Below are 13602 nucleotides of genomic sequence, written 5' to 3' on the forward strand. Positions count from 1 at the left end.
AGGGAAGAGCAGCTTCCAATGTGAGACGAGGCCAGGCTGTACAGATTGCTAAACCACATTTTCTGTGGGTATCACTTTCCTCCATCTTTCCAGGTGTGGTCAGAAAGCACAGGGGAGAGCTTGTAGACAGGGTTCCCCAGCCAAGGTCAATGCTCATGCTCCTGGCAGGCTGTGGATGCTGCAGGGCTGTCACTTGTGCCTTGGCAGAATTGCTGTTGCTGCACATGCGGTGAGCCTTATTGCAGCCTTGATCTAAACACACTCACTCTCAACTGCCTTGTTTGAGCCTGGGTTGTTGTGAATGGTTTTTAAACCCTTTGGGATCATCTGGTGGTTAGCCATTGTCGTGGTTTAACCCCAGTCAGCAACTAAGTACCACACAGCCGCTCGTTCACCCTCCCCGCACCCAGTGGGATGGGGGAGAGAATCGGAAGAGCAAAAGTAAGAAAACTCGTGGGTTGAGATAAGAACAGTTTAATACTTGAAATAAAATAATATATTAATAATAATAATAATAATAATTTTAAAAAATGTAATGAAAAGTAAAACAATGAGAGAGAGAGGGGAACAAAACCCAGGAAAAAACAAGTGATGCAACCGCTCAACACCCACTGACCGACGCCCAGCCAGTCCCCGAGCAGCAATTGCTTCCCCCTGGCCAACTCCCCCCAGCTTATATACTGAGCATGACATCATATGGTGTGGAATATCCCTTTGGTCAGTTTGGGTCAGCTGTCCTGGCTATGCTCCCTCCCAGCTTCTTGTGCACCTCCGCGCTGACAGAGTATGGGAAGCTGAAAAGTCCTTGACTTTGTATAAACGCTGCTTAGCAACAACTAAAACATCAGTGTGTTATCACATTATTCTCATGCTAAATCCAAAACACAGCACTATACCAGCTACTAGGAAGAAAATTAACTCTATCCCAGCCGAAACCAGGACAGCCATTCCCTGGCTGAGACCAGTTTGGCTGCAGAAGCAGCTTGGTTGAAGACATGGCTTCAGTGTTGTCTTGCTTACTAGTGAACCAGCCTGTCAGTGTAGAGTCGCTTCACCCCAGGAGAGACCTGTCCCGGTTTGTCACTATGCAGGAATAAGTCATGAAGGCTCATCATGTTTGGAGAAGCAGCCCCCTGTGTGGAGCCCTCTTGCCCATATTGATGAATACTTGGAGATTAAGTTGTGGCCGTATTTTGTCTCAGACAGATCTGGGGAGCTGCACCTGGCACAAGATTTACTGTTGTTACATTGGGAAGCTTTCCCTTTTTCTTGTGCAATGGTAGCCCAATGTCAGGAGAGTTATCTCATCCCAAGGTCAGCTGGGCTGGGCTGCGGTGGAGAATCTCTGCACCATGGAGTGCATAAAGTACCTTCCTCATTGCAGGCACCGGCAGACCAGGGAAAGGATATCAGCATGTGCAGGAACAGGGAGTTTTAACTCCAATAACCTGTCCTTTCCCAGCTGTGTGGAGGGGTAGTGGCTGTACCAGCAGTTTGCTGGAGAGAGGAGACAATAGATAATACAACCTGTCTGCTCTCATTAACAGGGAGAATTTCAGGATGGCTTAACACCTGGCTGGCTTCACTCCTCTTGTAGGTATCACCAGGACATAGACCTGTTACTTTGGGGACCCTGTGCTCTCCTTGAAGCTAGGTTTTTAACAGCACTCACTGATGCGATCGGCCTATGTCAACTGTTTTCAACCTTTTTCTTTTGAGGCTAGGCAATATTTTTTCAAAGGAGGTCCCCCCAACCTCTACAGAACAGACATCAGTTGCTACAGAACTACATGAACTCCCTGTTCTTTGTCACCGGTTGTACCCAGAGGTCACTGGTGTAAGCTCTATGCCTGTCTGGCACCGGGCTTACTGAAAATAGGCTATGCCCGCTGTGGTATACATCCTGAAACAGCTCCTCAGCCTCTTGCTGAGGTCTTTCTGTGCTAGTTTAATGGGCAGTAGCTGAAACCTGCAAACCCCCTCTACTGCTGGTTCCAGCTGTGGGGACAATGAAGGCAAAGCCCCCAAATCCTTTGAAATGTTGCTGCTTTGCTGAGCTAGTCCCTATCCCCTCATCTTCCTTATTTGGTGTAAATCCAGCTGCAATACAGTTTGTAAGTTATCCTGAAATGGGAGGGAAAGAAGAATCCTAGCAGGAGGTGCCCAAGGCAAGTGAACTAGAGAGAGAGAGGGTAAGTCCCAGTGACTGTGGAGCCCCTGTGCATGGGGAGAGAGCGCCTGAACTATGGGGGTGGGCTGCTGCACCATGAGCTGGTCACACACACGGATGGAGCAATGCTCTGATCAGCCTTTCTCCCAGGTGTGATGGGCTACTATAGCACTGTGCACCAGAGAAGGTGTGGAGCTGGGGCTGTCTCAAGTGGGGCATGGGATGGAAAATTGCATAGGTCTGCATTACTGCTAGCAGATGCTGTGTATGGAGCTGCTAGAGAGTGTGGAGTTGGAGTGGGTCTCCCCTTGCTAGCGGTCACTTCACCCCATGGCTTCCCCTCGCAGGCAGCTGCCCTCCCACCCCCCTGCCTGAGCAGGCAGGCCATGGAATCAGCCCGCACAGCCCCATCACGCTTGCTTCTTTCTGAGCTTGCTGTAAACGGCTCTCTGTAACACGAACTGCATTTCTGCCACAGTCCTCTCCAGAGTGCATCTGTATTTACACTGGGACTTTCATTAGCAATCTGGCCCTTGCATTGCCAGCAGCCCGCAGCCCTTGCTTTTCTCTCCTGCCCACATGCTTTGTGAGTGAGACAAACACCCTGGCACTGCTGTGCCCGAGGAGAGGCAGGTGACTGGCAGCAGGAGGAATCCCTGAGCCAGCTCCCATCTGGAAGGAGTGCCTTGTCATGTTGCCTCTCGCCCGCCATCCTGCAGCAACAGGGAGCTGCCTGCAGAGACTCCCTGTAGCACGGCTCGCTGATCCCTGAGCTGACACAGGGACAAGCTGGTTTTGCTTTGGATTATCGCTGGCCCTACATGCTATATTCTTCCTGCTGCTCTCATGCTGTTGCTGCTGCACCTGGCTTCCAGCTGCAGCAAGCTGAGCCCACAATCTGGGGAGATTGTATCTGGCAAGGTAAGAGCTGATCCCTTCCATTTGTTCTGCTAAAAGTAATGTGTCCAGTCCTGTCCCCACCTGGAGATATGCTTCAATTAGTAGTGTATATGTGGTTTTATTCTGCATTGTTCTGTAGCTCCGATGAACAGTCAGTGTGTTGCTCAGGCTGTAGCCTCTATTACATGGAAGGAAAATGCATATATCCATTTTCTTTTTACTTACACACTGGAAAATCAAACTCTGGCTCCCTTTCTACTCCAGTATGGTGTGCTGGTGCTCCAGAGCCTGTCTGTCTTCTCTGTTCTCGTGCAGCATCCTGTGCATGTTCTACAGGTCGTCACCTGCTTCTCCAGGTGACATGAAAGTAGAGAGCAGTCTGAATGTGTCTTGGGAGAGAGAAAGGCGGAGGGAAAAGAAACCCACAGAAGACAAAAATCGAGGAAGTTCAATAGGCACAGAAATGGCTTGAGAGAAATTATTTTTACCCCAGAAAATTAGACAGGGGAAGAGCCTCCTTTCCCTGGATAGTCTCAAAAGGGTATCTTTTTTTTTCCCTTCAGTCCCTTAGAGCAAGCTGTTTTGATATGGAAAGGCCTGAGGCTGCTGTTATCCCTAGGGGTGGAGTGGAGTCAGTCTTGCTAGTCTGGTGCCTTCTTTCCAGCGAACCTCACTGTCATTTAATGCTTCACCTTCCCCCACCACTACACACCTTTACTGGGGCTGTATAGAATCATAGAATAGTTTGGGTTGGAAGGGACCTTTAAAGGTCATCTAGTCCAAACCCCCCTGCAATGAGCAGGGACATCTTCAACTAGATCAGGTTGCACAGAGCCCCATCCAACCTGACCTTGAATGTTTCCAGGGATGGGGCATCTACCACCTCTCTGGGCAAACCTGTTCCAGTGTTTCACCACCCTCATTGTAAAAAATTTCTTCCTTACGTCCAATCTAAATCTACCCTCTTTCAGTTTAAAACCATTACCCCTTGTCCTATCGCTACAGGCCCTACTAAAAAGTCTGTCTCCATCTTTCTTATAAGCCCCCTTTAAGTACTGAAAGGCTGCAATAAGGTCTCCCTGGAGCCTTCTCTTCTCCAGGCTGAACAACCCCAACTCTCTCAGCCTTTCCTCATAGGAGAGGTGTTCCATCCCCCTGATCATTTTTGTGGCCCTCCTCTGGACCCACTCAAGAAAGACAGGTCCATGTCTTTCTTGTGCTGAGGGCTCCAGAGCTGGATGCAGTACTCCAGGTGGGGTCTCACCAGAGCAGAGCAGAGGGGCAGAATCACCTCCCTCGACCTGCTGGCCACGCTTCTTTTGATGCAGCCCAGGATACGGTTGGCCTTCTGGGCTGCGAGCACACGTTGCCGGCTCATGTCCAGTTTTTCATCCACCAGTACCCCCAAGTCCTTCTCGGCAGGGCTGCTCTCAATCCCTTCATCCCCCAGCCTGTATTGATACTGGGGGTTGCCCTGACCCAGGTGCAGGACCTTGCACTTGGCCTTGTTGAACCTCATGAGGTTCACATGGGCCCACCTCTCTAGCCTGTCCAGGTCCCTCTGAATGGCATCCCGTCCCTCAGGCATGTCAACCGCACCACTCAGCTTGGTGTCAGCTTGGTATAGGGAAAAGAGGTGATGACCAAGAAGCCCTACCCCTGCTGGATTTCCCTGTAGTAACCAAGAATAGATAAAATAGGAGGGCAGAAGCATTTTCTTCTGACCTAGCTGGTGTTTAGACACAACTGTTCCCTTTTTAGTCCACAGCTGCTGGGGTGTGCCTGCCCCTGCATATACACAGGCATCCATCTTCCCCAAGCTTGTTGTACCTGGGCTTCCCTCCTATGTGGAGGAGAGTCTCCTAAACAGGACAGACAAGGATATCTAGCCTTCTGCAGGCAACGGTTTCCTTCTGAGGACTAACCCAAACAACAAACCATGTTTTAGGCTCCCCCCTATATTCCTAGTTCCTAAGCTTTGAGGAGGGAAGAGGGTCCTTTAGCTTTCCCTCATTAGCATACCCTGCTCTGCTGCCAGTGGGTGTATAAATATTGCCTACAGTATACTATTTTGGTGACGAGCTCTTGCCAGGATTCATCCAAAGAGTTATGTGAGCAAGTGTTAAAAATAACACCAAGCCCTGCCCAAATGCTGGTGGTGTTTCAGCCAAAGTGTTGGGAATCTTCCATAGAGAGCAGCCTTGGCCCCTTGGGTGGGGGCAGCAGGATGGGGTCCAGCAGGGCTCTCTGTGTTTTTCTGTTCTTGCTGCCCTGCTGAATGCAGAGGACACTGACCCTCAGGTTGAGCAGATCTGCTGGTCACCAAGAGGATGTGAGACTTTTACTTCTAATTAGGTTATTTGCTACTGAGCTTTCCCTGTGTGTTTCCCTGAATATTATCTCTAGGTCTAATGAGAGGTACAGGAAATGCCAGGAGGGGTTAACCTGAGCTTTAATCTAGCCCGCTGCCAGGTCCCTGCCAGTGGCCAGATCTAGCTGCTTCTTTAAAAAGTCTTGGGCTGTAGCAATGACATATGTAGGGATTCTGGCCCTATGTTAGGTTTATCCTGAGGACTGGTAGCTGGAGATTGGTTTAACTGTGGAAGGCATATTAAATCTATTTGTTGAATTAACAGCTATAGCTCTGGACATTCTTGCTATCCATATAAACACAAAAGTAATTCCAAAATTCTGCCCTTTTCATGGTGTGGTCAGTGCCTATAACTGAAAACCGGACCACACTGCAGAAACTGCTGGGATACTGGGGAGCCATGCTCCTTGGGCTATGTAGTCAGTGCAGGATGCACCTTCCCACCGAGGAGCTGGGAGCTGCAGTTTGTTTCCCTCAGGCTGGGTTTTGCCTGTTGGTGGTCAAGTGTTGGAGTGACCATGGGTCGGAATAGGAGCGCGTTCCCAGAGTAATGAGGAGTCCCAATGTGGGTATGGTCATTCTCCTTTATTTCAAGATATTGTGCTACTTTTATAAGCTAGCCACAGTAACACGCACACCTACGAATCCTCTATTGGTTTACAGTCAGCAAGCACACGAATCTTAACATACACAGATTGGTCAAAAGCAGGTGTCCACGCGAACGCTTCCTGCGCCTGCATTCCGTTACATAATCTACTGATATTTACATTCCTCAGCCTGCTTTTCCTACTCTACTATCACTTCAGAGACTCTAAAACTACAATTGCTCTTTAGCAGCCTTATACTATTGCTAACAAATCCTCAGTGCTTGGAATGTTCATAGGATGACCGTTATTTAATAAAAATCCCTCCACAAATTCCCCCTTTTTGTTTTTGAACAATCCAAGCCTGATTTACTACTTTCGATACAGCCTTTTTTATACAACTAAAAGCAATACAAAAGCATACACACAATATTAAGATGATAATCAATATACGCAAGCCTTCTTTTATCAGAGCTATCAGCCATTGCAGCAACTCTCTAAAAATATTCATGAGCCATTAATCTAAAATGCCATGATTTTGTGGTATCATGCTTACATGGTTTTTTAACCATTGTAATTGTTTATGTGTAGACTCACCATGATCGGATAGGTTCATGCAACACATAAACTCTTCTACCCAGAAACCAGGCACACCAAACAGGTTCTGAAAGGCTCAGCTGCCGTAGCAAGAGACAAAACAAAACGCAGATTGATCTGTTTTGTTTGCCCAGGTAACCTCTTCTTGTGAGAGTGCAGGCTTCACCGCTCGGCTAGGCACCCATATTGGTCCCTTATCTGTGGAAACACACATGTATCCTGTTCCATTAAATATTACCGAAACTGGGCCCAGCCACATGCCAGTGATTGGGTCTCGATACATTACTTTTAGTTTTGGAAGCGTTGTATGAGAGTTAAACTTAAGGTTTTGGTGATGTATTATAATCGATGGCTCTTCTCTGTCTCCCATCAGACACAAATAATTTAGAGTAAATAGGACTTTATGCAGTCTCATCTGCGGGTCCTTTTCTTCCTCCTTTTGCTTTGTTAGATAGTCCTTCAATACCTGATGCGTGCGTTCTACAAGGCTCTGCCCCGTCGGTGAGTGTGGGATGCCAGTAATATGCTTGACCCCCCATCTCATCAGAAAGGTTCTCAACTTCTGACTGGTGTAAGCAGGGCCATTGTCTGTTTTCAGTTGTTCTGGCACACCCAACACCGTGAAGCAAGCAAGGAGGTGCTTACACACGATGAGCCTTCTCACCCGATAAAGCCGTGGCCCGTATTACTTTAGAAAAGGTATCTATGGTGACATGCACATATTTGAGCTGTCCAAATTCAGCAATGTGAGTGACGTCAGTCTGCCAGAGCTCTAAAGCCTTGAGACCTTTTGGATTAACACCCAGCCCTATTCCAGGTCCATGATTTCCACACTTGGGACAGGCCTGTATGATAGAGCGAGCTTCGTTTTCTGATAACCCATATTGCCTTCTTAAACCCTTTGAGTTTTGATGAAATATTTCATGACCCTGCCTAGCTTGTAAAAATTTATCTACAGGTGGTACATGACACGCTGGACTGACAAGATTGTCCGCTATCTGATTGCCTTGTCCTAAACCCAACTCCCATTGATGGCTACGGATATGAATGACACAACACGGAGCCACTCGCTGGGAGATGGTCGATCTTAATTGAATAAATAATTTCCCTAGCTGAGGATTATTTGTTTCCCTAATCAGTGCGTCTTGAATTCTTGGTATAAGCCCAGCTACATATAGAGAATCAGTCACCACATTCAAAGGATGATCAAGCCAGTTCCCTAATGCCCATACCACCGCCATTAATTCTAAAGTCTGTAAGGTATCTCCAGCTTGCCCTTGCAAAATCTTTTTGCACCATTGATCTGTTTCCCACCATACGCATGCAGCTTGTCTAGAACATTTTCCCGCATCTGTATATACCGTCAACCCCTCGAGTATCGGGCTAACAATCACTTTAGGTTTTTCTAGCCACTGATTTAGTTTTAGAATCTGCCACAATTTCCCTTGAGGTTGCTGAGAATGCACCTTTCCGCTAAATCCTAACAGAGATTCTTGAATGGCCAGCATGTGACGTATCCACCATTCTAAATCTACAGCGTTAACAGGAATACTGATGTCTGCTGGTTCCTGTCCTGTCAGCTCTATAATTCGCGTTCTCCCTTTTCGGATTAATTCCCCTACGGCTTCAGGACGAGTTTGTATACTGCAACGTGGTTGTACCCGTAAGAAAACCCATTCCAAAATTTGAAAAAGGGAGGAATTTGGCGAGTTATCATTATTCTTGTTGTCAATGGCAGTCACAGAGTTCATTCCCTGTTGTCCCTTCATCTCCCCCTTCTTGTTTTGCCATTGACATATAACGGCAAAAGGTGATTCTTCGGTGTTACAGATAAGCAAAGAAAGTGGCAGTTCAAGAATTCTTCTTGCAGTCCAGGCTATAGTAAGTTTGTTTATAATGTGCTGTAAGGCTACGTGATGTTTGTCCGTCATATGAATTTCAGCTGCAGGCTGAGTGCCTCGCAGTAATTCAATTAGTGGTTTAATGTCTGCATTGGTAATGCCAGCGCAATTGCGAACCCATTGGATGTCGCCTAAGACCGTCTGCACATCAGCCAATGTTTTAAGAGGAGTTTTTAGTGCTATTTTTTGAGGACGAATTTTTGCCTGTTCAATGATCCACCCTAGGTATTTCCAAGGTGGAGACCTCTGGATCTTTTCTGGTGCAATTACAAGTCCCTTGCCTGCTAGCATGGTTGTTAATTGTTGTATATGATGCACTTCAAAAGGAACTTGTTGACAACACAAAATATCATCCATATAATGATAGATGATAGTTTCAGGCCATTTTTCTCTTATCGGTTGCAGCGCCCAGGCGACATATAATTGGCACAATGTAGGAGAGTTTTTCATCCCTTGTGGAAGTACCACCCACTCATACCGCTCTGCTGGTGCTGCTTTATTTATCGAGGGTATGGAAAAGGCAAATCTCTGAGTGTCCTGAGGGTGCAGTGGGATTGTGAAAAAGCAGTCCTTTAAATCAACTATAAGTATGTGCCAATTTTCAGGTAACATATTAGGTGATGGCATTCCAGGTTGTAAGGCTCTCATAGGCAACATTTGGTCATTTATTTTCCTCAAATCATGTAGTAAACGCCACTTCCCACTTTTCTTAGGGATGACAAAAATAGGAGTATTCCATGGACTGACAGATGGTTTGATATGTCCCTCTATAAGTTGTTCGGATACCAGTTGTTTAATTATTTGCAATCGCTCTTTAGTCATGGGCCACTGGTCAACCCAAACAGGGTCATTGGAGATCCATGTTAACGGTGGGTTGGGCGATTGCTCCCCAGTGCCCATGACTAAAAATGCTTTGTAGTCAGCATTGCCCCGATCTGACTGAGAACATCACGTCCAATTAATGCTTCCAAATTTCCAGGGAGTGACAAAACATGGACCTTCAGTGTTGCCCTCTGGCCTTCTGGGAAACTCACTTGAACCGGTTTACTACTTATATATGGGGCTGAGTTCCCTCCCACTCCTGCAATTAATGCCTTTGGGGTTTCTATTTCCCACTGCAACGGCCAATTTGCTCGATTTATAATAGTTATGTCGGCACCAGTGTCTAACATTGCATTGATTCTTATTGAAAGGTTATCCTGAGTCAAAGTCACAGTTTCGAGTGGGCGATGGTCTAATTTTGTAGTGAAACATACAGCAGGTCCAGTAGAACCAAATCCTTTACACCCACGTTCTTCCCAATCTTGGTTTGATTGATTTAAAGGATTTTTAAAAGCTAATATCTGGGCTATCCGACTGCCTTTTGGGATGAAGAGAGGAGGACTAATTGTATAGGCCATAATATGAATTTGACGAGTATAGTCTGCATCAATGACTCCAGGAATTACGATCAATCCTTTTATTCCTGTAGAAGATCGACCTAAAAGGATTCCACCTATCCTATTACTATCAGCTACTAAAGGCCCTACTGCATTGCTAGGGATTTTGCACACTTCTGTATTGGTTAAAGTGAAATCTATTGTTGTTTCCAGGTCGACTTCCAAACTTCCTTTAGTGGCAGCCGAGTGTTTTAGTAAAAACCCTGATTGCTGCTGTTGTTCTGAGGGGGCATTCGTTTCTGCACGCGACCTCTCCCCGCGCTCAATTTGAAGTTTCCCGAACAGGCCTTAGTAGCATGGGTATTTTTTTGACACTTATCACACCATACGGGAGCACGACAATTTCGCCTGCTATGCCCCTGTTCCCCGCAACGATAGCAGATGCCTTTAAAGGGCTGAACTATTCCTGGAGAGTGTTTTCGCCTAACAACAGCTGCCAATGGTTGTACTACTTCTTTGACAGCACTTTGCAGCACAGCTGCCATCGACTCATTTTGTTGTTGAACTCCTGCTCTTTCCACCCGAGAAAGCATTTCTTCCACTCCTGCCCCTTTGGGCAGACTGGCTAGAATGGCCCTGGTAGTGTTATTGGCGTTATCAAAGGCCAAAATTCTAAACATTTGTTGTTTATTGTTCTCTCCCAAATCTGGGTGGTTCATTACTGCATCCCAAAGCTTATCAATAAAGTTGCTATACTTCTCAGTTGCCCCTTGCGTCACCGAGCTGAAAGAAGGGCCTTCCGATCCTGGTAAGGAAAGAAACGCATCTAAAGCAAGCTTAGAAGATAACTGTAACATATTGACAGGAAAAGTTAGTTGGACATTTATATCCGCATAACGTCCCCCACCAATGAGCATTTCTGCTGTGATCCCATATAATGGATCCCCTGGCTGCTGATGTTGGGCAGCAGCATTCACTGCCCTCTGAGACCATGACGATCCCCATAACAAAAACTGCGTAGGTGTCAACAGAAGCCTCATCAGACTTTGACAATCATGAGGACACATCAAATCAGCAGAAAAAATCCAAATAACAATTTGTCGCGAGGCTTCCGATTTAACACCATACTGCGATATAGTATTTTTGGCTTGTTGTAGAATCTTCCAATCATGCGGTTCCCATTTTCCTTGACCGTTGTCCTGTACCACCGGAAAAGCCATGGGGCCAATGTTGGATGCAACCCCCCACTGTCCATCCAAAATAGCATCTCGAACAATTCCTCTCCATCGGCCGGGATGGGTAGCCGCGGTAGGTCCGGAGAAACAGGGTGGCAAGTTGTCTCTCGAACCGGCGGTTGACCAAGGTTCTCTTTTTTGCTGAGTCTGTGTAGTCAAGTCCTTTAGTTGTTGCACAACCTCTTTTAACAGCTGATTAATACTGTCTGTTGAATTTTTCTCTTTTCCGCTAGATGGCGGTGTGGCAGCACCGGAGGAATCATCGGAGAGTGGCAAGGGGGGGCAGAGAGGAGGGGCGGTGGGAGGAGGGCGGCACGTTTCCCCGCCTGGAATCGGGGGGGTGGGTGGAGCTGGCCACTCCTCCCCCTTCATGCCCAGCGGTTGCTCTTCCGCTTTCGCCTCACACTGCTGCTCCGCTTTAGCTCCGGCAACTTCCGGCTGCTGTGGCGCAGATGATATTGTCGGGCAAGATGGCGAACATAGACTGTCGGGTGTTTTTAAGTCCTGCTCAACTCTATCGCGCAATTCGGCAACAGTCTTACAGGTGGACCCCGTCATACCCTTCACAGCAGGCAGCCCAAAAAATCGCGCGAAAGGTCCCGCCTTGGATTCCATGCTCTTAGACTGTTCCGGCATGGGGTCCGGAGCCAGCATCTGAACAGCCGCACACGCCACCTCCCGTTCAGCTTTCATAGCTTTTAAAGTGTCTAGTACGTCTCCCCACAAGTCTGACACAGACTTAATGTCCTTCTCAAATTTTTTATCACCTCCAGTAAGCTTCTGCCACATTAGTTCTCCCAGCTCCCGCCATTCAGACACAGAAAACAACGTGTGAGTGTCTTTAAAATGTCCCAAACGTTGTCCTAACTCAATTAGCTTGATAAGCTGTTTCACCGTTGTCTCGATCCCTCTCTTAGAGAGTAGTCCTACGAGCAACGCAGCTGCTGCCTCATTCTCCGTAATAGCAGTGCACCCTCTGGGAGGCAGTTGGCCACTCTGCACCGATATCTATTCTATCTGTTTGAGCAATAGAATAGTACAACTCCCAGTCGCTGGTTTCCCACTCCCCTTCTCTCGCTCGAAGAATTGTAGTCTCTGCTACCAGACCTCTGGGTTACGAGCCCAGCATGTTTCCGCATCCTCTGCTACCAGATGTTGGAGTGACCATGGGTCGGAATAGGAGCGCGTTCCCGGAGTAATGAGGAGTCCCAATGTGGGTATGGTCATTCTCCTTTATTTCAAGATATTGTGCTACTTTTATAAGCTAGCCACACTAACACGCGCACCTACGAATCCTCTATTGGTTTACAGTCAGCAAGCACACGAATCTTAACATACACAGATTGGTCAAAAGCAGGTGTCCACGCGAACGCTTCCTGCGCCTGCATTCTGTTACATAATCTACTGATATTTACATTCCTCAGCCTGTTTTTCCTACTCTACTATCACTTCAGAGACTCTAAAACTACAATTGCTCTTTAGCAGCCTTATACTATTACTAACAAATCCTCAGTGCTTGGAATGTTCATAGGATGACCGTTATTTAATAAAAATCCCTCCACAGTCAAGTCCCATGCTAGGTATGTAATTCAGCTGCTCTCATGCTGCTGGACCATTAGCCTCTCTCCTGTTTTCCAGCTGTGTGAGCCAGAGCAGCAGACCCCACTGAGTCCTTGTGTTCAGTGTTTGGAGCCCAGAGCTCACAGAAATGCTTCTTGGAGGGCTCATGCTCAAAGCAGCCCCATCTGAAGACAGAGATGCTCCCTCTTGCAGATAGATGATGTGGCTCCACTCTTGCCTGGTCTAATATGGGATGTAGGAGAAGTTACCCCCTGTGGGAGTGCAGCCCCCATTGCTGTTACATGGCTTAATACTTGGAGCCTTGCACACAGAAGAAGATGAAAAGAGCTGAGATGTCTCCTGGCTGCAAGCTTGGGGACAGTGCTTGGGCTTACCTATTTGCTCTGAGTTGAAGGCAGCAGTGTCATGGACAGGGGAGACCACACTTCTCTTTCAGATGCTGGGGTTCAGAAATACAGCATTAAATCCCCTCTATAGCTCCTTTGCCTCCACATTTGCATCCCCAGATACATCTGTGCTAGTTTCTGGCTTTGTAGAGGAAGGGACAGATACTTCTGCAATCTCCGAGTACTTTACTTTCTGAAGGATGGATTTATTTTAAGCTGATACATAAAGTTGCTGTGAAAGCAGCAGGCATGCAAAAATTGCTAAAAAGGTCACAAGTGCTGTTTGGTGCTCCGTGCTTCACCTCCTCTGATATGGGATTACTAATTCTGGCAGATGTTCCCAGGGATGGAGAGCAGGTCCTGTTAGAACACTGTGACCAAGAGTTTTCTCCAGCTGTTGCACTGAGAATGAGTGAGAGCAGAGCAGACACTTGTGTTCTGGCTTTGACTGTCATATCTAGCATGCTCAGCCCTTGCTAGCCCTCCTCCCCATCTCGC

This window comes from Calonectris borealis, chromosome W (genome assembly GCF_964195595.1).
Source record: "Calonectris borealis chromosome W, bCalBor7.hap1.2, whole genome shotgun sequence".
In the NCBI taxonomy this organism is placed as follows: domain Eukaryota; kingdom Metazoa; phylum Chordata; class Aves; order Procellariiformes; family Procellariidae; genus Calonectris; species Calonectris borealis.